At 35.2% G+C, this 24,870-nt stretch overlaps 1 protein-coding gene across 3 annotated transcripts in view; it reads right to left on the bottom strand.

Annotated features, from left to right (window-relative positions):
• sv (paired box protein shaven) overlaps positions 1-24,870 on the bottom strand; it is a 1,022,136-nt gene that overhangs the window by 775,876 nt on the left and 221,390 nt on the right. For 2 of the 3 annotated variants that reach the window (XM_069841829.1, XM_069841827.1), the window contains exon 1: positions 1,604-2,199. The exons of the other annotated variant lie outside the window; for it this stretch is intronic. The gene's annotated coding sequence lies outside the window, so the exon portion shown is untranslated. Of the gene's footprint in view, positions 1-1,603; positions 2,200-24,870 lie in introns of those variants that run through there. 3 annotated transcript variants of the gene reach the window in all.

Consider the following 24,870-nt stretch of genomic DNA (forward strand, 5'->3'; position numbering starts at 1 on the left):
GAATGTTACTCAATATAACGACATAACGATAAACAAGACATGACATTTATTTTAATGAATTAATTCTTTAATTGGATCTTGGTAGATATTAACCGGAAAAATACACTGCAACTACGCGTCAGTAGTCATACTGTATATCAACGTACAGTATCATATAATATTTTTAAAAACAGATTTTTTTCTGAAATATTACACTTAAAATAATGAAAAATAAAACAAAATGTTCCTGAAAAATTAAGTAACTTTCTTGTTGTTAGTAAGACAGAACGCTCAACTGAATAAAAATAAGTAAACTCACTTACTGGCAATTTCAGTGATTACTTGTTGACAATTGAATAAGGCTTAAGTAATAGGCTGCAGTTTTGAGTTTACTGAATACTGATCAGTTATTACTTTTTTCAGCAAACATTTGCTTTTCTAGTGAACACAAACCGTTTTGAACAAAGTTCAGTATTTTTGTCTTATCTAGTAATTACTTACACATTTTTAAGTTTGTTAAAAGGTTAACTTGGATGTTTGTTATTAGATTGTGAAGGAAATTACAGGTGTTTTACCTATACGCCATAAAAAGAGGTGAAAAAAGAGAAGGAATATCAGTCCCAGTAATTCAAAGAGCTTCTGAAATTTGAAATAGGAAGTATTAACTTCTTAAGAGACTATTTTCTGACACTCATGAAACAAGAGGTGGAGCATTAAGTTTACAGCAGAAAGCGAGTCTTCTTTTACGTTATTTAGCAAAGCCATCTAAAATATATCACATCTAAATGTAGGTATTCGTTCATTTGTTTATTCAGTGAAGACAAAAAAAAAAAAAAAAATTCCGAGGCTTTACTTATAAGTAAAAGTAAACTTTTGTTCAATTCAAAATCAGTGATTGCTCCTACTGATCAGTAATAACTTTCAGTCCCAAGAAATCTCTTAGGCCTAGAAGTTTTAATTATTTTTATGCAACTGATCCAAAATCTCCGTATCGCCACCGAGTTCACTGTTTCATGAGATAATGTTGCAGGAAGCGAAATAATAGTTTTTAATAAAGTTAGGTTATATAATGCTCTTTGTATTTTGAAGTTTAGAACATCTTTATATATAATAGGCTACGAACTTTCGTATCATTTCACCACTAACTTGATAATTAATTAAATTGTAAGAGATTCGATTTAAAATGTTTCTGAACTATCCTTAAGGGCATACACTCATTGTTCACACTAATCAAAGTTAATATTACGAAAATGCTCAGATATTAATGAAGAAAAACGGCATATATACTGTAATTAATTATATATTTAACTACTACTGTTTATGTTACCGAAATCTCTACCTACAAAGCATCCAATCCACGAACAAAGATCTTAGGCCTACTGTTGCACATTGTGTTCGTAAATTCATATAACCGATTAACATTGGCGCCCTGAAAATATTATTGGGTACGATATATCGGTAATTCTTACACCATTCTTTATGGAAGTAAATGAAAGATAGTTTCACAGCACACGATGAATCTAGTTTCTTCACATTTTGATGCGTAGCAACAAATTCCATCACATAAAACGCAAGATCAGACGGAGATTTCAATGCAGGGATGCGCACAACGCCTAGGACTTACCTGACAGCAGATTTTAATTCGCAACTGCGAGAAACTGGAGTATGTCTAGAAGTCTTCAATGCGCTGAGGGGAAAGTTCACTAGGGATGATGCCCAGATTTAGAAACAAAATTCATCAAGTCACTTCACAATTCACGTAATAAAACAAACATTAAATAAAAAAAAAAACTCAGAACAATCTCATTTCTGAATTAAAACTTCTGGTATGACATCAAACAAAATCTACGTCCAACACTATATCATAATCCACGACACTTAAAAATCCACAATCCACGTGTAATGCTTCATCGCCTCTTGAAATGAATTCCACGTGTTGATGAATCAATATCCATACACCAGAACACCACTTGTCGTCGGACACGACCACTCCTACCCCCCGCGACACAGGGTCTGGCTCTATCGATGGAGCGTGCAACAATAACCCGAAGTGCGGAGGGGGTCCTGGCTCTGACGTTTTGAACACTGTCGTGGTGTTGCCCAGGTAGAGGCAGGAAGTGGAGCGAGCGGGCCTGCAGCAAGCAACCGCGCAAGAGGCGTGCTGACACTGGAGTGGCGAACGTTGCGCTTCACGGAGTTCTACAAGTTGGCCGGCAGACGGTACCGCCTAGAGCCACATAGGTAATAGCTAATAGGCTTCTCTCTCTCTCTCATTCTCTCTCTATCTCTCACTCTCCTACTACCACAGGTACCCCCTCCCATACCTCCTCCGACATTACCTCTTTCTAGTATAAAACTTCTCTATCTCTCTCTCTTCATCCTGCATAAAACAATTCGGATCTCCCCCCACCTCTCTCACCTGTAATATAAAAACCAACAGCCACCCCCGCAATCGTCCCCCTCTTTCCTCTTCGACGTCATCAAACTTTCCCTCCCTTTTTGAAAGCTCTATAAGAAACTGTATTAAAAAACGAGCTACAAGAGTTTGGGCTCGCTTGATCCAACAAGACAGCGGCTTCTGCAGTTACGATTCATTATGGAGAGCTTCGGAGTGGAACAATCCCCTCCTTCTGTTATCCGATTGGTCTCCATTTAAAGGAAAGGGCCACCTTCTTCGTTTACTGTTGTAGGAGTCTCAAGTTACTACGGCTACCGTCTTGTCGTAATGTGAGTTCGATTTCTCGTATTAAGTTTTATTTGCGTGTGGCAGTCACTTATCCGCTCACTCTCGCCACCTTCTGGGGTGAATGTGATTGCCCCGCCAGCTCGTGGTTCTGCTGGCAGAGAAACTGTGGAATATTCGTAGCGCTAAAACTTCGGGATAAAATTACGATATCACACACATTAATATGAATAGATTCAGACTATTTATAGAAAGACTGCAGTTTCATAATTCCCTAAGAATTAGGCATCCTTCAACTCATGAAAGGACGAGTTGCAACTTCAGTGAATCCATTCATAACTCGAAAGAAGGAGGATGTGGTTAACGCTAGTTTCTCATATTTCTTTGACAAACAGAAAACAAGTAGAGCTGTCATGTTTACAGCCACTACGTGTGTTCAATAGCTTCACCATATTTGTAAACTGGTGCGAATAGTTTAGGATGTGAATTTTTTATTGCGGTTATTATTATTATTATTATTATTATTATTATTATTATTATTATTATTATTAAATTTTGGTGATTTATAAAGGTGTAGGCTTGTTAGCCTATTATCATTGTTATTATTAGCCTATCTCTTACTCTAACATGAAATCATTTCATTTAATGCCATAAAAAATGTGGGGGTTTTGTGAACAGCTTTACATAAGAAAAGTAGACTTTTTTTAATACCGTGAAATAAAGTTACTTTATCGCACTTAGTGATAAAGCAATTTTATTACAAACTTCATGGGCTACTCTATTAAATTATATCATATTTGTCACCATAAAAACAAATAGAATCACGCACAAAACTTGTGTGTGGCGTGGATTTTTGTCACTCGGATAATTCCATAACTCGCCTACGGCACGTAACGAAAATCTTTCCTATCGTGCGAAAAGTTCCACTTTACACATGAGTTACGTAAATAACTATTGCTTGAAAATTTTATTGATGCACTATACCAACCAGACATCAAGTTTTAGATTACAACATTTCCTTTGCAGTGTGGCTGAATCTATGAAATGTTTTCTAGTATTGATGATATTCTTCACTCTAAGTATTTATTTATGCGCATTTTGTAACATTGGAGTAAAATTATATTTTAATTATTTTTTTCATGTTCACAGGACTGCTGATACAACAACTGCGGTCCAACATTGCGATAGGAGTGTAATTAAAACAAAAACTATATTCAAATGTTGTTACATTTATTACCAACACATGACTATACATATTCTAAAAAGAATTGAAATAATGCACATAAAAATAATTTACTATAGCAAATATTCAGCCAACAAGCAAAGCTATTGAAGAATAATTTAATAATGGACAGAAAGAAGAAATAACTGTCTAGACAAACTCTTGAAACAACTGGCTATTGAAATAAATAAAATAAAACCATCAATATCTCAATAATTATTTAATAATTCTGGTATAAAAATATTTTTCACAAAAAATCCAGCATTTTCTGTTCGTTTCTTTTATTACTATAAAAACTACATTGTTGGTAATTACGCATCGAAACTTAGTTTTTCTGTAAAAATGTTTGTACTTTTTGCAAGCAGATTAACATAACAGTTAACACCCCGCATTCTGGAGTTCATTTTATATTAAAGAAAACAAACATGACCGAGAATTCTTTAATTTATCCAACTTCAAACGAAATGAAATTATTTTAAATGTAACGTAATGTCATAGTCTCTAAGATGGTCTCACAAGGTGTACTAAATTACTTCGTTGTTGCTGTTACAATTCAGTGTTGCTTGAGATGATAATTTTTACAGAACCTTACTTTTGGATGTAAATGAAGATTAGGCTACTCTCAGTTCTCAGCCAGGAAAGAAGCAATTCGTTTGTAAAGAATGCTGATCACATTAGAACCGCATATGTGGAAAATAAATACAGTGATATGATGTAAATTAATAACTGAGTATCAATAATAAGAAAAACTTCAGATTTTCTTACAATTTTATCCACATAAGAGAATTTAAAAACTATTCATAAGGGGTGTAACATATATATTTTACATTGCTGGTAAAATACTTTAAAATCTCATGATGTTTCGAAAGTTGGATATGTGTTCTTCTTCAGGTGAATAAATAGTGAAAAAATCGTCCTGATCTTTTGGGTAGTTGCAAATGGCTAATTCCAATAATCGTTATGACGATTCCAATGAGTACGATACCCTTCCTAGCCCTTTGTCCACCTGAAATAAAAAGTAATTTATGCCTACGAAGAAAAATTATTAGACCTTTAAATATAGGCCTATGTAACTAATAATAGAAATTCTGAGTTCGTTTTCATCTCAGTATCCAGCATTATTTCCATTCCCATTTATCCCGTTAGTCCAGGGATGCAAAACTGTACTACAATTGAAGCACACGTCATAAAGAGGAACACGTAACTCATCCCTTCCCTGCAACTCTCGCGTCATTGTACGGTAGGGGGAGAGGAGAAGACAGAACAGTGTATTTGCTAAACGTCACAGAAACTTCATTGAAAGCTCCGGCCTTGTGGATGGGGGAACGAACGCTTTCCCCATGCATCCACCCCTTTTTTCCCCAGTTCTGCAACCCTGCGTTAGTCTATTTGGAAGGGAAATATGAAAATAACTTTCACATAATCATTCTACGTAAACTATCACCCATGCTGGGGAACGACACATTATGAAGCAATCCAACAGAGAGAAGAAAAGACGATTGAGGAATGGAACGTGGAATGAGTAGAAACTGCCTACTGAAGGATGCAATGGAAGGAATGGTGAACGGGAGAAGAGTTCGGGGTAGAAGAAGATATCAGATGATAGACGACATTAAGATATATGGATCATATGAAGAAACAAAGAGGAAGGCAGAAAATAGGATAGACTGGAGAAAGCTGGGTTTGCAGCGGAAGACCTGCCCTTGGGCAAAACACTAAATGAATGAATGAATAATCATTCTATAAAATTGTAATTGAAACTCTTCAATTAATATTTCCGTTTCTGTATTATTTGATTCAATGAAATGCTGAAGAGTAGTGTACTTTACGGATTATATTTAATATTCATTTTTATCAAACGTCTTTCCTAAATCAATGGAAACTGTATATCTCCAGTTCCTCTCTCACTAATGTATTGCACAATTTCTACGAGAGTGATCTTACGTGTGTGTGTTTAGGCAGCACATTTCTAAAATTTATGTTCATCAAAGCGGTAATGAATAGAATGTTATATATTTTCAGCAATATCTATGGATTATTATAGATGCTGAATGCTATTTTTCTTCTCTTATCGGAGTTAGGCAGTAAGTCTTCTCGGAAATGTAGCTAGACCTAAAGCCCGCGTAAGAACTTGCTGCGGGAAAGAAAGCATATACTGTAGTACACGCAGTTAAATTTTAAGGTTAGTATTTGAGTCAAAACCATGACGAAAACTTCGTAGACCTATAAGCTGCTAAGCAATACGGTCACAGCTCCTTTATTTGTAAAATAAACAAAGTCGGAACGGACGATGTAATGAAAGCGAAATTTTCTAACGTAAGCCTAAATTAAATTAATTTAAAAGTATTATACCGAAACTATAATACTCATTCAATATCACATTTTATTAAAGTTAATTAATTTATATTTACCGAAGTCATAAATTTGAGTTAATCCTGTCAACAGAGCGAGAGACAACAGGCTAAAGGACTCTTATTCAAGCAGGTGGATGTGGAATTTTCACCTCACTGTACTTCCAACACATTACTGTAAATTATAGAGAGAAAAGTTGGCAAGAGAAGAACTAAAAGATACAAGTGATCTCGCGTTCTTCTAAGGGTTTCGGAATTTATTGGAACAGTTATATGGATTCCAAGCTTATTGGCCACTTGTCTTACTCCACTATTCGCCATTCCACTGAAAGACACTGAGAATTTTGAAATAAATTCTAACTGGAGATGCATTCTTCTAATACACCTAAGGATGAAAATTCTGTTCCAAGAAGCTTAACTATAACGATCATATGATCCATTTTGGCGGCATTTTTCAGTTACCGGGAGTGAATACTATTCTTTACGAATTATAATTCAAATCACGTGTCTTTTGAACTCAGTTACTACCTCTTGCCGCTGAAGTTAACGCATAGAAATTTTAATTACATAACGAACCGGAAGTAGTTTTGACCTGCGTAGAAGCTACGTATGATAAAAATAAATAGAACCATTCTTCATATATTTTACGCACTAAATAATTAAACCAGTATTGTACATATGTTTTTGCCAAACAAAGGCTCAGTAACAACTATTTTTCACATCTTTCTGTGCTCGCATTTACAAAATATTCAGAAATATAAGTTCATGAATACGTCTGTTATTATTTAACTATTCTCCTTCACTATTGATTCTCCTCACCCCTGTTAACTCAGAGAGACAATTAAGTCACAGATGACCTGCAATGCAGCGAACTGTGAAAGAAAATCTGTCTTCGAGATAATCAATTTGTAGTACTTAGACTACTGTCCAGTTATCTGAACTGATCACATTCGAAAATACGTGATTCATACTCCTTTACCGGTAACTGTTTCATATTACAAATGAAGAAGAAGTTTATTTACACAAAATTATTATTCTGAGTTAATTACAAAAATATAAAGGAGCACATATTGCCATTTTCTTGTGTTTCTCCATAGTTACTTTTTGGTTATACATTTCACCAAGAAAACATTTGAATACCAGCAATGTATTGCAGACCAATTGGCTGTAAACACAATTTTCCTTCATATTTCGCGCTTTTGTCACATGTTATTTCTGTGATCTTAGACCAATACTAAACCAAGTTCACATAATTTAAGGTCAATATTATTAGGTAAATCTCAACGGAAATATAACTCGGTTCATTTCTTGATCTTCGATCAAATGTAAACTGCAGTTAGCGATGTTTATGCAACCATACCTAGCCCAACAGTTTAACTTTAAAGCAGCGCCGGGCAACTGTAGAAAAATTTCTCTGATTTATCAGAGCAGTGAGCAGTATAGATGCTAGTGAGCTGCAACTGTGAGCACAGTGTTGGGTCTGTTACGTGGTCAGAGGTGGATTCATATATTTGACTGCAGTGTAACAGCACTTTGATAATGAACATAGCGAGATCCATCGAAACAGAAAACAGAAACAGAACATTTGTTGAAATGAAAGATTTTAAAAAATCTCTGAAATCAACAAAATAAATGTTTAATAGATTTTCTTAATTGCTGTACTTTGAATATAATTGATTTAAAATAATTGACGAGAGAATAAATATTTCTTCCCTATAAATTGGGAATTCTTTTAGTGTTTTTATTGTAAATATTTAAATATTTACAAGTATATAGATTCTTGTATATATTTAGCATGTAGCAAATAATCAGGTTTATATTCTTAGGATAGGTCAAACTTGTTCAAACAAAAAAGATCTGTTTTGTGCACAATCAGTAATTTCATGAAGTTATATCAGCAATGTTTACTGTTTTGAGAATCATTACTTTAAAATTGATGGGAAATAATGATTAATATCTCACCCAATTGTAAAATGAGATATTTTTACAAATACTTTTTAGCTAATTATTGTAAATATGTAGATTGAAAATTATGTGTAACATAACATTTGCTGCATATTCTTAGGAGAAACAAAAGAGATTAAGAACATGTTTCCCTAAAGAGAAACAAAGATGAATGGAATTAATTTTTAGCGTTGTCACCTTATGTAGAAGAGAAAAATGGAAAATAAAAATATTGAACAGCTCGTGGTGGAAATATGCGATTTGCGACATGTAAAATAACCCTTGAGGTACGATGAGTGTCTCTCGACAAAATTAACATTTAACTGTCACCCAAATTTTTAACACTACAGTGCCCGGTTGTTGAAAACCGTCGTTAAATAACACAATACCAAATACCACGGATATTTATAAGATAGAGTGTTCGCTTACATAATGTAAATCAACTAAGCGGCGTGCGACCAACACGAAGACCATGCAACATGCGGAAAATCGTCTCCCACATGTTCGACAGTCCAGTTCAGTCTCTCTGTATGAATGGTTGTGCTGACGTTAGATTGTGTGTTATTCTTCTGATTGTGTTAGTGAAGTGTTTAGATTCCCTTGCTCACATGGAACCACAGAAATTTACATTAGAGCAAAGGATTTTTATGGTATTTGTCTGATAAAATAGTGATTGCAAACAGGTAAAAAGACGATTTGCAAGCAAATTTCCTAATGTTTCCGTTCCGCATAGCAACAGCAGCAAAAGATCACTCCTAAATCTAAATCCTTTACTAACATAATGAGAAGAATAACACTCAATCTAACGTCAACACAACCATTCCTACAGAGAGACTGAGCTGGACTGCCGAGTGTGCGGTAGACGGTTTGCCGCGTGTTGTATAGAACTCGTGTCGGTCGCTCGCCGCTCAGTCGATCTACATTATGTAAGCGAACGCTCTGTATATTAACTATTCTTAGTGTTTTGTATTTTGCTGTACAGTGATGGATTATTTTTTGTTACTAGGGGAAAAAATCTGATAGTTATATAAAAATGAACAAGTTAATGTATGCACACAGGTAGTTGAACATCATTATAATATTAGTTTAAGTAGGTAATTTTACGACGCTTTATCAACATCTTAGGTTATTTAGCGTCTGAATGAGATGAAGGTGATAATACCGGTGAAATGAGTCCGGGATCCAGCATTTGCTGATATTAGGTTGAGGGAAAACCCCGGAAAAAACCTCAACCAGGTAACTTGCCCCGACCGGGAATCGAACCCGGACCACCTGGTTTCGCGCCCAGACGCGCTAACCGTTACTCCACAGGTGTGGACTATCTTTTGTTACTAGGAAAGAAAATCTGATAGTAGTTATATAAAAATAAATAATGTATGCATACATATTCAGAATAATATTAGTACTACATAATTGTGTACTCTTAATAAACGCTATATGTACCGATTGTGTAAGTTTATTTTCTCAAACACAAATGTTCTAATTATTTGAAATATGTTTATTTCGATCCCATTAAAGTATATTAATTGTTGAGATAATGAATATAATTTCTATTACATTTATATGTGCTAGAGATATCTGTGATTTGCAATCCAGCTCTGCCCAACTAGAGAGTTGGCAGTAGTATTTCGTGAGCAAGAGCCGCTTTCCACTGCCCCACGGAGCGTTCATTTGCCCCGCTCCTGCTTTAAAGCATACGTCGAACCAGAAGTGAGAGAACGCGGTAAGCACAAGGGCAGAAATAAAATTCATTCGTTTTGTAGGCAAGGGTTTTGAAATCAATTTCCATTATGTAAATCGTTAAGTATGTATTCGTAATAAAACATTTAATAATATTTAAATGAAACCTCTAATACACTGTAGCACAAAAATACAATAAGTGTAGCGACTACTACTTAAATTAATGTTATAATCTTATGTAGAAACACAAGCGACTTATTCGCAATAAAATAAAATTGTACATCACTAGCTTACTCATGAATGGAGATTTGCCCTCAAACGCCGCAATTTTTATAAACAGAATACTCATTAAAATTAAGCTTGTTATCTTCACCGGAAACTCAGCATCAAGAATTCTGAGGGATGTGAGGGGGACCCTACGTCGTCGAGGATTACAATGGTGCACCCCCTTCACGCGGAACTACGCACAATGCACCCGCTAATACCACCTAGAATTTTATTGTAATAAAGTGCGACAGCAGCGCCGTTTGACATGAGCGTCCGCTTCGGACTAGTGGCCGTGCACTATCATATGTTTGAGTAGTGCTTAATTCGTTTGTTTATTTCTTAACATGGAGTAAATGGGACGATTCAGAAGGCTGAGGCTTCACAGCATTTTGGAAAACAAATGACAATGATTGTGTATTTGTAATATCACAGCAGTATCTCATTCATTCATTCATTCATTATTCTGCCCGAGGGCAGATCTTTCTCTAAATCTTTCCTATTTTCTGCCTTCCTCTTTGTCTCCTCATATGATCCATATATCTCAATGTCGTCTATCATCTGATATCTTCTTCTGCCCCGAACTCTTCTCCCGTTCACTATTCCTTCCAGTGCGTCCTTCAGTAGGCAGTTTCTTCTCAGCCAGTGACCCAACCAATTCCTTTTCCTCTTCCTGATCAGTTTCAACATCATTCTTTCTTCTCCCACTTTTTCCAACACAGCTTCATTCCTTATTCTGTCTGTCCACTTCACACGTTACATTTTTCTCCATATCCACATTTCAAATGCTTCTATTCGCTTCTCTTCACTTTGTCGTAATATCCATGTTTCTGTTCCATAAAATGCCACACTCCATACAAAACACTTCACCAGTCTGTTCTTTAGTTCTTTTTTCCTGAGGTCCGCAGAAGATGCTCCTTTTTCTTCCTTGACCATTGCTATTCTCCTTTTGACTTCCTGGCAGCAGTTCATGTTACTGCTTATAGTACATCCCAAGTATCTGAAGCTGTGCACTTGATCTACTGTCTCATTTAGAATTCTTAAGATTATCTTCTGTATTTTTCTTCCTATGACTATGCTCTTCGTCTTATTTACATTTATCTTCATTCCATACTGCTCACAGCTATCATTTAGCTCCAGTAGCATATCCTTTAGTATCATGTCCTCTTCTGCTAACAACGCCAAATCATCAGCAAATCTTATGCACTTTATTCTTCTTCCTCTTACTAATCACTCCTCCCATGTTCTTTACTAAATCCTCCAAGTAGATGTTGAACAGGGCAGGGTATTTCACTTCTTTCTGACATTTCTTCTCCTATCCTCACTTTGACTTGTTTCATATAAGGATTACTGAACAGTTTTCTCTCTTTCCAATCCATTCAATTTAGCAATAAAGACATAGATAGAAAAGTGACAGGGGGATTCATAGGCAGAGAACATTGAAAGCGCATCGGCTATTGTATTTTTTCTATTAAAAGCGCAACAAAATAACGCTGGAAATACTTCGTAAATGCACCGCGGAAAGCACGAAAACTTCACAACATTCCTTCCCACTTTTAAACATAGGACTGTCTACTGCTAACCACACATACAAGAACGTAAAATTTTAGTTCCCCTTAGGGGTAAAATATAGGAGTAGCAGTAGGGTCGTCAAACATTGCTGCAATATCGAACTCTTCTAGTTGTTTCAGATGTCTTGCAATGAAATAGGATTTTTAGGACACTTATTCATCTGTTTGCGATAAATAGCCTATCATATCATTAGCATGGCTGTGTGTCATATTTGAATTCTGCATTACTGAGAGCGGTTCTGATTAGTTTAAGCAGCCTGAGTCCAAACTCTTCACAAGTTTTCATTTTACAGACGTTCCGAACAACTTATTTCTGAATAATAACACATTCGCAATTTCCTCACAATTATTTAGGCCTATTAATTTCATATAACACAGTACCGGTACTTATAGGGTAAAGGTTGATAATATTGTAATACGAGTAATATTGTGATAGTTCTTTTTGAGAATTTAGGCCGATCATAATTTTACTGAGCGAGAGAAGGACCGGTTTTGTGCAGCAACTTGTCCACGAACATTCCCTTAATACGTTGACGCAAAAAACCGATCTTCCTCTCGCTCAGTAAAATTGTAATGAATTCTCAAAAAAAACTATCACAATATTACCAACCTTTACCCTATACGTCTGTATGGATGGAAGCTTTACACTTTCTTGAAGTACACCTCCATGAAATATCACCATTAGCTAACACACAGAATTTTCTGTATTTGCAATTATTGGAGCACAGGATACAATCGTTACCCTTATAAATTACCGTTTTCACAAACGGACATATTTTTGACCAACTGACAGCGTCGCTTAGGAAAATCTGAAACGTACGCTCTACGAAAATGTATACATTGCAGGCCTCCCAAGGATCGATTACCTGAAGTGTTGTGCGCTTCTCATTGATAGGTTTCTGTGCGCTTTCATTACTGCTGAAAATCTACCCGAGTGCTCTTTCAATGCATAAACATTCACAGGATCTCTGTAATTGTGTGAAACATTTATGCTCTCGTTTGGATGTTATTGTGATATTTTTCTAACTTAAGCTCACCAATATTTTAATCATATTGAACCACATTTTTAACCATACCAGTAATTTCTGTGAATTATGCAAGTAAGCCTATATTACTGACATTTCTAAGTCTGCAAATGATGAGGAAAATGTTGATTATAGTGGCGTATTTACAAACGGGAAACACATTCTCTCTCAGGCAAAGAGGAGACAACGTACCGCAGCTACTGTAAACAGGAGGCAATTTACGTAATTTGACTAGGAGAGGCAATTTACCGTCTCCGAATATTGTTAAGTTACATGATCGAAACCAGTGAGTGTAATAACTTCAATAATTTTTTTGCAATAAAATATGCACTGTTAATAATCAAAGTGGATCCCGGAACGGTTGCCCATACTCGGTGTAGGGAAATATGTATTCTATTTTTACGTACATCTCTAGCAAACAGGAGGCAATTTACGTACTTGTAAAAAAGGTAAACAACCTCCTTGGAGGCAATTTACATCACTCCACAATACTACAAGAAGTCGCATTGTTTGGCAGCAGACCCACTCTCACTAATTTATGCGATAGTTTGTGCAAATTGGTTGAAAAAAAGTCAACACCAAGCACTTTATTTACTCGACAACGCAGCAACGTATGCAATCTAGTAGCAATGACATGCAAAGCCTTCTTTTATAGAATTTTGTTTCGTAGCGTTCGACTCGTAACCTCCCTAAAGATATTTCATTTTAAAAACTGTTAACGTTAAGAAAATTATATGATAGCTCTTGTTTTTGTCTACAGAAAGAGTGAATGGAAGCGATTTTAAAACAATTTATGCGTTACAGGTTTGTAACAGAAATATTCATTTTACTCGAGAAAAAGTTTGGTGATAAGTTTACGTAATCTCTGTACACAGACGTTAGAGATGAACAACGATCGAGAAAGCAAGACTAACAGCGCCCGCAAAGCCGAAAACCCGCACGACAATGTTCTATACGTCGCGTCGTTGACGTAAAGACTGCTTATGAGTGTTTCGAGACGTCGAGATTGATCACTCCCGAAGACCCGAACGTCAATCAGCCTTGAATCGCCACAGTTGTTTATACGTGACTGAACTTTTATCTACTTTCACAACTGTTATATATGTATAAACAATCAAGTAGCCTATTTCAAACATCATCTCTACTTTTCAGTGTATAATAATCCGTTCCCCAATCTTTATTTAATTACTAGACCCTTATTAAAAGACTAGGAATTTTCTTTTCATATGTTTGAGATCAAGTATGCAATCTCAAGTAAAAAGATATTAACGTTATGTTTTATGTTTCTTAGAAATGCAGATTTATTTGAGAATTGTTTTTTTTTTCTATTTATATAACCATAGGTAATATCATATAATATAATAAAACCAGAACTTCTGATAACTAAGATACTATTCTGTTTTGTTTTCTTTTAGTCTCATTTAAACATTTATAATGTTATTTATTTCAATTTTATATATTATTCAAAGTTAAGAAATCTTTCGACGCCGACCAAATGCTATTTCGAGAATGATGAGCGAGACTCGAAGCGCATGAGATTGAGGAGACGAGACTCGAAAGACAAATGCAACGAATACAGCGAGCGAGAGAGGCAGTTAGTTTGGTTCATCTCTAATAGACGTGTGTTCATCGAAATGTGTGTAGATTCAAGGTTTTTTAATAGATTGCACTCTGTCAATATTGAAATCTATGTTTTGTGGCATCATAATATTTTTATAATGTAAAATTAAAAAGACTGTGTATTCAAGTACACAGTTTTTCATGATTTGGAATGCAGGTCTTCTCGCAATACTCTGCATCTTTGCTATCATTCACACCGTATCTTCACTCTATGTCCTCCATAAAATGAGACAGACGAGTAAAATTGAAGGGTACAGAACCATAGTGGGCCAAGCGCCATTTACTAAAACCGTAGAAAACAAGGGATAAAATGAAGTTATTACCATAATTCAATGGAAACATATAGCAAGTAATACAAAGTATATACATTAAAACTAAATGATATGTCACTCTTCATTAAACTATGGTATTCACTTAAATTTAACCCTTGCTTTCTCAGTTTTTAATAAATGGCGCTTGGCCCACTATGGCTCTGAACCCTTCAATTGTATTGTCACAGTGACGTGAGCATGAATATGACAACACATCCGACGATCACATATGAACAATTATTACTCTTGGACTTGATCCAATGGATCAAGGGATATCACTCATATGCATAAAAAAGAGTATCTGTAGAAATCATGACACATTTTCCCAATTTCTTCCTTTCCTATGATACGTTTATACGAGATAAAGAGGAAATAACTGCGCAAAAGTTCCGGGATAATATTGGACCCGTCCACTGCTGTGGAGTAACGGTTAGCATGCCTGATCGTGAAACGAGCGGGCCTGGGTTCAAATCCTGGTTGGGACAAGTTACCTCGTTGAGGTATTTTTTGGAATTTTCCCTCAACCCATTAAGAGCAAATGCTGGGTAACTTTCTACGCTATACCCTAGCCTCATTTCACATTTATTACCTATCATCTTCATCTCATTCAAACGCTAGATAACCATAGCTGTTGATAAGCGTCGTAAAATAACCAATTAAAAATAGTTTTGTCAAAACACGCGTATTTTCTTAAGTAACAACGTCAATTTACAGATAAGGTATCTTAGGAAGTAGGGTAAAGTTCCCTAATTCCGTGATATCCCTAATTTCGTGATAGGTTTTTTCACTGAATGTCATGAAATTGTGTGTCTTGCTAGGAAGTTCACCGATGTCTCAAAAGTAGGCGAAAAATGCACTCTTTCAAGAAAGATGTTTGGCACTATGGTCGAACGGCAAAATTTTGACTGACATTCAATTTTTAAAAAGTGTCACGGGGTTAGGGGTATCACGGAATTAGGTAACTTTACCCTACATGAATTTATAATACTAATAATTAAGAACTTGCAAAAGGTAACATTTTTTTCTGAAAAAGGGGTGCTATTAAAAATTTGTTCCATACTACTATTATTCTTCTGTTGATCTCGTCTGAACTTTCTTACATAATTATTGGTTGGTCTAAATATGTACTATATTCCATAGCTGTGTTCTTGACAATGATAGATATTTTTGACGTTAGACATAATCTTAGTTTTATTGGGATTCACAGCGAGACCGACGTATTTATTAAGAATTCAGAGGTCATTTAGCATTTTTTCTATCTCCTTGGACGTTTTTGCAAACAGTATCAGCGAATCAGGTTTGTTAACTCCTTCCGTTTATGTTAATTCCAAATTTTCAGTTCTAGTTCAGTGTATTAGGCTTAGAAGAAATTAGTTTTTTATAATTTTTTTTCCAGATCATTATCCAGTCTAATTCTCTGAATATTCTCTTGTATTACTTTGAAAGTAACTTTGCGAATAAATGTACTTTTCCTATAGGTTGCGAGCCAAAAAGAATTCCGCTAATAACGAAAAAAAGAATAAGATAAAGTGAAAAGCTTACATACATGAAGGGGAACAGTCTTCTACGACAGTTCAACGGATTCACAGACATTCGATTCCTAATTAATTTAATATTTATTTAATAATTTCTGGCAGTTCCTTGAAATTCTATTGCCGAAAAGCGATTGTAGGTGAGATTTTCGACTAATTTTTGTTTTCCAAAACTTTCTTATTTAACCGTTGCTGCATTATCGCTGAACTATTATTCAGTAGTATTCCAAGGGACATTGAATAAAGATTACGTTCAGCATTTGCTTTGTAGAACTGTGTTTCTAAGCCTTGTTATCCGGTTTCTCTATCAAGAGCCGTCATATCTAGGTCTTTATAAAACAGCTTAAAGTCAAGTTTTATCACTCGTTCACATTGAAAGGACAAAATACACTTACAAGGTAATGAGAAATTGCGCGAATTGTTAAATTTCACGGCTTCTTTAGCTCGCAGCATGGCTGTATAATATCAGACAAAAATGTATTTTCTAAAGCTCGTGCATTCATTCATTCATATCAGTAAAGCCATAAAGATGACAGCTGTTTAAAACTAGATAGCAAATGTACACAATAATTATGAATGTAACTAATAAAATTCTGCGCCTCTCAATGTAAATTGAATGAATGTTAAGACTAAATTTATTACAATCATTTCAGCATAAAGATATAGTTAGTTTATAAACTGTACTATTAGGGCCTAATCCATCCTCTACTATTACTACTCCTCCTACTAAAACTACTATAAATTGCTGCTACTAAGGGCCACTAATTTTATTACACCTTCTATTCCTACTACTGCTACTGCTGCTGCTAATCCTGCTGCTACAACAAACACAGCAACAACAACAAACATAACTACAAACAAGGGCAAACACAACAATATTACAAACAACAACGAACGCAACAACTACAAAAAAACAAAAAAAACAACAAACAAACGCAACAACTACAAAAAACAAAAAACAAAAAACAACAAACAAACGCAACAACTACAAAAACAAAAACCAACAAACGCAACAATTACAAAAAAACAAACCAACAACAAACGCAACAACTACAAAAACAAAAAAAAAAAAACAAACGCAACAACTACAAAAAACAAAATACATTTTTTTTATTGGGTTATTTTACGACGCTGTATGAACATCTAGGTTATTTAGCGTCTGACAAAATACAACAAACGCAATAACTACAAAAAGCAAGAAAACAACAAACGCAACAACTATAAAAAACAAAAAACAAACGCAACAACTACAGAAAACAAAAAACAACAAAGGCAACAACTACAGAAAACAAAAAACAACAAAGGCAACAACTACAGAAAACAAAGCAACAGACGCAAACAACTACAAAAAACAAAAAACAACAAATGGAACAACTACAAAAAACAAAAAACGCAACAACTACGAGAAACAAAAAACAACAAACGTAACAAGTACAAAAACAACAAACGCAACAACTGCACAAGCAACAACTACAAAAAACAACAAACGCAACAACTTCAAGAAACAAAAAACGCAACAACTACGAAAAACAAAAAACAACAAACGTAACAAGTACAAAAACAACAAACGCAACAAGTACAAAAACAACAAACGCAACAACTACAAAAAACAACAAACGAAACAACTACAAAAAACTACAAACGTAACTATATACATCAACAAACACAACTACACACAAAACAAACACAACTACTATAGCAATAACCACCAGCAACTACCACTACCACTACTACTACCACTACCATAATTTGAAATTTGACTATTTGTCGCTGTATATCTCGTTGGTAGCATATTAATCTATATATCTAACGGGTTCGTCTCTATTTATTTATGAGAGGAAAAATTGAGATTTATTTCCCTTCTATGGAATCTAGAGTCCATCATGTGTGTTTGTCATGTGCTGTCTGGAGAAGTAGCCCTCTGCAAAATTAGAGTACTGCTAGTATGACTGTCTGGTAATGCTTCATAATCCTCATGAGTCCAGAAGAATGGGAACAAACTCTCCCGTACTTGAAGTGAACGATGTAAATGATAACAAGAAAGAACGGTAGCTCTACCTTCCCGTGTATACGGAGAAACCTGCTACTTCAACTTTCAAATACAGATTCAAGATAAACAAATTTTTTCAATATTAAGGCATAATTTCAGTTAAAATTGAATGAGGGGATTTTGTCAGACACGCCAAATCTTGTATTTAGAAAGGAACATTTTTAGGAAGCAAAATATTTTTGTGATTATTTCTGTGTGAGTTATGACATTATCGAAAACATTTTTTAACGATATGTTATAGTTTTTAAATATAATCTAATGGAGCACCTTTTCATGTAATGCTTCATTTATTTAATAAAGAAGAATTACGGTTATGGTTACTATGGTAAATTGATACATTTTGTTAGTTCCTATAGTACGAAAACAGCTGCACTGATGAAATAAAGAACAAGAAGTTCTTAACAGAAAATGAGAAAATAGAGATCCTGATGAAGATAAGATTTTGTGAGAGGAGACGAACACAACTTATCAATTATCGTAGGTTTGCTCAACATTTTTTCTTCAGACAGCTCCAGAACCAATAATTTACTGAGTAAATATATAGTGATCTGACAAGTCAAGTTACAGGAAAGAGTATACTGACAACAGAAGCACCAGAACAATCAGAAACAAACAAACTCGTCATGTGGTGCAAAAAATCCCATTTCTTATATAATAAGCCAGTACCAGAACACAACTTATCAATTATCGTAGGTTTGCTCAACATTTTTTCTTCAGACAGCCCCAGAACCAATAATTTACTGAGTAAATATATAGTGATCTGACAAGTCAAGTTACAGGAAAGAGTATACTGACAACAGAAGCACCAGAACAATCAGAAACAAACAAACTCGTCATGTGGTGCAAAAAATCCCATTTCTTATATAATAAGCCAGTACCAGAATTTTTAAAATCGTAAGATGACGAAAGTATGAAAAATTAAAATGTCCTCTTACTTTTTAAAAAACCCCATACAACAGATTTTCGATTGTGCGGCCGTCCAAAATATTCAGCCCATCCTCTATTTTGTTGGGGAACTTGATTTCTTGACTTTAAAACTAAAGAAAGGGATACACTCTGTATGCACAACGTTCCTTAGCACAGTCGACTGGTATGAATAAGAAGGCATCAAAGTCAGTCAATCAGTTAGTCAATCAATCAGTGAGTGAGTCAGTCGGACAATCAACCAATCAGTAAATCAACCAGTCAGTCAACCAATCAGTCAGTCAATCAGTAAATCAATCAGTCATCAGTCAGTCAATTAGCCATTCAATCAGTAAGTAAATGAATGAATAAGTTAATCAACCAATGAATATGTCAATCAATGAATGTGTCAATCAATCAATCAATCAATCAATCAATCAATCAATCAATCAATCAACCAATCAACCAATCAATAAGAGATTATAGCACGGTACTTTTCGTGCTTACGAAGAAAGAGTTGGTATAAGACAGTGTTTCTGTGGGGGTCCCTGACATCATTTACAACTCGTAATTTATAACACACTCAATTTTGCAACGAATCGCTGCAAAATTGTTTTCTCTGTATGCAAAAATGATGAAGTACGACTATTTCTGAGTGATACTAAATATCCATGTGATCAGTTGAATAACTTCTCTTGGTTGTCTATGGCAGCCTACTTAGCATATACTTTTGCATACTTGAAAACACACAATGTGAGTGCTCAAGGTAGCGGTATGAATATTTTTGACGTTGGCGGCAGTGTTGAGGAATTTATAAAAAAATACGACTGTGGGCCAGCCAAGCTGAAGGTGGTAGTCTCAACACTTCCCCAACATTGAAGTCGTTTATGAAATCCACTGATGAATTGCCACAAGAAGTTCAACATGTCATCGTTGAGCATATGAATGGTTTAGCGAATAGCTTCAGAGATTACATCCCTTCATCAGATTCTGAAAACTCATGGATAAGAAATCCTTTCGAGTATAGTGTGGTACAATTAAAAACTTTGTCTGAGACGGGGGCAAGATGAACTTATTGATGTTACTAAGTATGACTCATTTAAAATATTTTTCAAACAATGTACAGTAGTGGCAAAAAAAACCAAACTGACCCTTGTAGCTGATTTCAGAGCCTTGTTCACTCCAGAGCACGATAGACTGGTAACTAAGACTTTCGTGGTTCGAATCCTGCCAGGGAAGGAAACTTTTTTTGTTCCTTATTCAAATTTGTTCCCAATACTTTTCGATTGCTGGTAAAATTCATGTTCTGGGAATAATAAATTAATTAAGTAGTAAAATATTACTGCAATCGAAAAGTATTGGGAATAAATTTGAATAAGGAACAAAAAAAAGTTTCCTTCCCAGGCAGGATTCGAACCACGAAAGTCTTAGTTACCAGTCTATCGTGCTCTGGAGTGAACAAGGCTCTGAAATCAACTACAAGGGTCGGTCCGGTTTTTTTTTTTTTGCCACTACTGTACACTTGGTCAGTTTTTGGAGAAGGTATTTTCCAAGTATAAGAAAATAAGTGAAAATGCATTGAAACACTTAATTCCATTGTGTAGCACATATCTTTGTGAACAAACATGTTAATAGTTTGTTTCCTGAAAAACAAACATAGAAATCGCCTCGATGTTGAACCTGATTTAAGGCTAAAAGTAGCAAATATTGGAAAGAATTGTCCGAAACAAAAAGAGATGTCATTTTTCCCATAACATCTAGATTCAGGTATACACTGTAGACCTATGTTCAATTTAATTGTGTTAATATTGCTACCTACATCTCAACTACTACTTCTACGCAGATACCTAAATTTAAAGGTGTGGGGTCTCTAGCTTGCCTTAAAATGAAAAGGGGGTCCACAACTCTGAAGTAATTGGGAACCACTGGTCTAAGGTAACATGTAGGTATACTAGTATCCGGCAGCGAGCTCGCTCTTGGAAGCGGAGCGGAGCGGCGCTCCAACAGGTTTGCAAGTCGCTTCTAAGTCGCGAGAGTAACTACACACGTGCTGGTGGAGTAGCGCGTGCAGCGAGGAGGTGTTAACTTACTGCGTCACGCGACGCATCATGCGGTCCCGTTTCCGAGAAGTGCAAGTTGCACGCTCCAGCAGCAACGAGAAGCTCTCCGACTTGTTTCAGATTCCAGTCCTCGTTTTTACAGTACTCCTCTAATAAAGTGTTGCAATATCAAATCTATGCTACAAATGAGATTACTGTTACGGATATTTATTTTTACACCTCGCATTTCTTCTCTTTCTTAGCAAGACAGCTACTGGAATTTATTATTTTCGTAGTTGTTTCCAAATATTTTAGTAGGTACTAATTAATATCATTCTAAGATATCAATGATTATGTATAAATGTGCGAGTGAAGACATTACTAGTTCTGAAATATACAAATAAGATACTTTTAAAATAATTTCGTTATATCTGTAGGGAATTTCTCAAGATGTTATTTTGTGATCAATTATAAGCAGTGACCTCCTTGAAGTGGGGCTTAAATAAATTATAAAATGATACAAATAATCAAACAGCATTTTAAATACAAAAAATTAAAACGAAATTTCTTAACGTTTAGCCTCAATTAAGCCTGAAATTAGCTGACGTAGAGAAGGAACACATTTTAGAAAGGTCGAGGAGTTTGTTTCTGGAGTCGTCAAAACCGATCGGCCTTACAGAATTAGAGAAAGACCAGACCTTATAAAGTACGAGCAATTTGTTTTTGGAGCCTTCAAAAACCGATCGCCCTTTTAGAAGCAGAGGACGGTCAAACTTTAGAAAGCACGACAAAATCTTAGAAAGCACAAGCAATTTGTTCTTGATGTCACCACAAAGAAATCTACATTGTAGAAGTAGAGGACGACCAGATCCTAGAAAGTAGGAGTAATTTGTTTTGGAGCCGTCAAAAACCGATCGGCCTTGTAGAAGTAGAGTACAATCAAATCTCAGAAAGCACAACTAAAAATTAGGAAGCACTATGTTTTTGAATCTGCCACAAACAGATCTGCTGTGTTGAAATAGAAGACCACAAAATCTTGGAAAGCACAAGTGGCTTGTTTCTGGAGGCGCCTCAAACCGATCGTGTTTATAGAAGCACAGAACAACTAAATCTTAGAAACATGTGCAATTTGTGTATCTGGAGGAAAGAAAGCACGACCAAATCTTTGAAGGCACAAGCAATTTGTTTTTGGAATCGCCACAAAGAGATCTACGTTGTGGAAGTAGAGAACGACCAGATTTTAGGAAGCAAGAGTAATTTGTTTTTGGAGCCGTCAAAAACCGGTCGGCCTTATAGACGTAAAGGATGATCAAATCTCAGAAAGCACGACCAAATCTTAGGAAGCATTTTGTTTTTGGAGCCGCCACAAACAGATATCTTGCTGAAATGGAAGACCACAAAATCTTGGAAAGCACAAGTGGCTTGTTTCTGGAGGCTCCTCAAACCGATCGTGCTTACAGAAGCAGAGGACGATCAAACCTTAGAAAGCACGACCAAATCTTAGAAAGCTCAAAAATTTGTTTTTGCAGTCACCAGAAAGAGATCTACGTTGTAGAACTAGAGGAAGACAAGATCTTAGAAAGCACGAGTAATTTCTTTTGGAGCCGTCAAAAACCAATCAAATCTCAGAAAGCACGACCAAATCTTAGGAAGAAGCACTTTGTTTTTGGAGCCGCCACAAACAGATTTACCTTGCTGAAATAGAAGACCACCAAATCTTGGAAAGCACAAGTGGCTTGTTTCTGGAGGCTCCTCAAACCGATCGTGCTTATAGAAGTACAGGACGACTAAATCTTAGAAACATGAGCAATTTGTGTATCTGGGGGAAAGTTCTACAATATCGTTTAATGCATGCGTCGTTTCATGGTAGAAAGACTGTGTCCTAATTTATATTATTTCAAAGTGGTTTGCTGTTTCATTGCTGATTGAGTTCATAATGGTAATAAATTTAATATTTACATAAAGTTAACCTTTCACTAATGGTCTAGTACTATCCGTATGAGGAGATCCATGAAAACTTTCAGATCGAAATTCACTACATTTTTTTTTTTTTGTTCTCAATGGATTACATACTTTTTTAGTATTACCTCCAACGAAACTACGGCTGAATATACAGTACAATATAATACATAACAAGTCATTGCCGCCCATGTGTTCCTCACTTCAGTGAGAGATTTATGCAATTGATTACCATGGGAGGCAAGGAGTTTGGTTTTTTGTGCCCGCGGATCGGCGTATAAATATACTACTGACATTTTAAAACAATATGATATGATATCCCAAGATATTACAAATATTTGTTTAAATATCTTAAAGAAATCCATTGGCATTTTACATAATCATTTATATAATGTTTAATTTTTAAACTTTCTAAATTGCATTTTGTATCTACAATGATTGCATATTGTACTATGATTCTTACCTATTGCATTGAATTTTCTCTATTTCATATATGCATATTTTAAAAATTGTTTTCAAGATCTATACGGTCATCTGTTAGGTTATGACAGATGGACTGTTAATTAATTAGGCCTGTAAGAGTGTAAAATTAGATTGTATGCACGAGTGAAGAGCATAGCGCCCGAGGCGAAGCTGTGGGTGATAGCCTAATTGATAATATATAGCCTACAACGGCATAAAATCTGTTTTCTCTCGTGTGCTATAAATATTTTATAAATACCTGACTGATATGTACAGTACATCAATCAATTTATTAGGCAGTACATCTGACTTGATGATATGTGTCAGAGGAAAAACAATTGTTTGTATATATATGAAATCTGCTTAGTGAAATATGTCATTAGTCAGCGAAGTATACAATGGAGGAGGAAAGAAACTGGCCACCCTACCCCATTATCTACTGGCTTATTTGCCTCATGAGTGATGCTTTATTAGTGTCACTTATGAGTTTCAACCTGTCTTCGAACAGTTTACTAAACAACAATAAGTATGAAATCTAGTGACTTCATTTAATAAATAGAATGTTCCGACTCTGAAACAACGGAAAAAAAAATCCTATTGCGTCTCATTTCGCAATAGGCCTACATACATTCTTGAACGTCCTTGCTTTGAACTATGAATTCTCTGGAACTGATCTTACAGATGGACAGGAAAATGTCTCTCGTTTTGCTTGCGTATATAACAAAATAAGTGCTTATGGATGAAGTCTCAACAGGAAAATGGACGATTGTCCCTACGTCAAAAGATATTTTGTTTTGTATCATTATTTAGACTGTATTACATTACTCGTTCTTTATTATTATTATTATTATTATTATTATTATTATTATTATTATTATTATTATTATTATCATCGTAAGAATTTTTGTCTTGTAGGCCTGCTATCTTTAGTATTCTGTATAATACGTATTCTCTTTCGTTACTCTTCATTGGGAAAGTGTTTTGTTACCTATGTTATTTTATACAATCCGTGTTATCTTATGTCACTTATTAATGTTTCATGCACGTAGAAATTGTTTTTTTAATAATAACGTTGTGAAAAATCGTTGTTTTATTATATAGCTATTTTTTATGCAGAATGCTTTTCCTTGTGTCGATTTTGTCATTATATTCTCCTCGTAGCCTACAGACCCAGAAAAAAAAATGGGCCGCCTAATATTACTAAGTTCCAGATACAACAAATTGCGCATGTGAAGAAGCAAAAGCGCCTAAATGTATGCTACTTGAGAACAGTCT

Source organism: Periplaneta americana, chromosome 12, assembly GCF_040183065.1.
Source record: "Periplaneta americana isolate PAMFEO1 chromosome 12, P.americana_PAMFEO1_priV1, whole genome shotgun sequence".
NCBI lineage: Eukaryota > Metazoa > Arthropoda > Insecta > Blattodea > Blattidae > Periplaneta > Periplaneta americana.